The sequence below is a fragment of the Mastomys coucha genome, unplaced genomic scaffold, assembly GCF_008632895.1.
Source record: "Mastomys coucha isolate ucsf_1 unplaced genomic scaffold, UCSF_Mcou_1 pScaffold7, whole genome shotgun sequence".
NCBI classification, from domain to species: Eukaryota; Metazoa; Chordata; class Mammalia; order Rodentia; family Muridae; genus Mastomys; species Mastomys coucha.
In genome coordinates, this window is record NW_022196913.1 from 60838821 (window position 1) to 60840090 (window position 1270).

The following is a 1270-nucleotide window of genomic DNA, read 5'->3' on the forward strand; positions in this document are numbered from 1 at the left end:
ACCAAGCCTTCTGTTTCTAAGATCCCTGTTGACCCTTACAGGCTTGCACACACAGACACAAGGACCTTACACACTCGCATGCCTAGGCATGGCGAGGACTTTTAAGAGAGGAGCAGAGAGGACTCTTTCATTAGCATAACAAGGAGGCCATTGAAATAATCGGCTCCAGTCTGCACTTGAGGGCTGTTGTTCTTTCAAGTAGGGAAGTCCCGGCTCTGGCTGGCTTTGGGCAGGAGGGTGCCCTTTCCCTGCGGTGCAGGATAGTGGCCTGTGAAGCTGTGGGTGATTTCTCTTGGTTTGGGAAATGGTTTGCACATTAGCAATCAATAGCTTGGGTCCGTTGACTGTGCAGAAGTCCCCTCTGTGGGTGCCCGAGCCTGGCCCTGGTTTTCCCTCCTGCAGCTATTGTCCTATTTGAGGTGACAGTGGTTCTTTTCTGCACCTCCTTTCTCTTGAGCAAGAGTCACCCATCAGTGTGAGGGGATTCTCCTGGGCCTCTTGGCCCAGGTGGCTTCTGGGCAGAACGAGATGGGATTTGTACACTTACTTTGCCTAGAGAAGAAGCCAGGAGAGGAGCAATGGTGAGAGGTCAAAGGTTAAGAGGGGTTAAGCCTTCACCTCTGAGGTCACCTGTCAGCCCCAAGACAAGTATCTCATAAGCTCCATCCTGAAAGCTAGCTCAGCGGAGCACCCGCAAGCCGTGGTGGCCAGCCATTTACCAAGGACATACTGTCCTCCTGGCACAGAGGGCCCGTACCCCAGCTTCTCCTTTTAATGCCAGCTCTGGTTTGAAGCCACCCATCGCCTCTCAAAGCTGCAGTTTCCTCTTATTTACAGCAACAAGCTTGGGCTGACTAGGGACACATGATTCTTGCTCTGATCAGCCAGAGCCCTTCCATGCATTTCTGCTCTTGTGCAGTGACAGAGAGTTCAGGTAGACATGACAGAGACATGACATCCCCCACTGCAAGGATGCCTGAAGGGTTCGGTCACGTCTTTCTCCTGGGAAGATCCAGGTGATCAAGATAGATCGCGTAGGTCTGTGGCTAGGGACTATGGAGGGGCGTGCTCACCTAACTCAGCCTCACCCTCATTCTCCTCTCTACTTCCAGAGAGGCCTCAGTGTTGGGCTATTGGCTCTGAGCTGCCTGATTGATTAAGCCCGATCGAGATTAACACATAGATGGAGCCGGGTGGTGGTGATGGCGCACGCCTTTAATCCCAGCACTTGGGAGGCAGAGGCAGGCGGATTTCTGAGTTCCAGGACAGC

At 53.1% G+C, this 1270-nt stretch overlaps 1 long non-coding RNA gene across 1 annotated transcript in view; it reads left to right on the forward strand.

Annotated features, from left to right (window-relative positions):
• Positions 1–1270, forward strand: part of LOC116082159 — a 14576-nt gene that overhangs the window by 1737 nt on the left and 11569 nt on the right. The window lies entirely within an intron of this gene.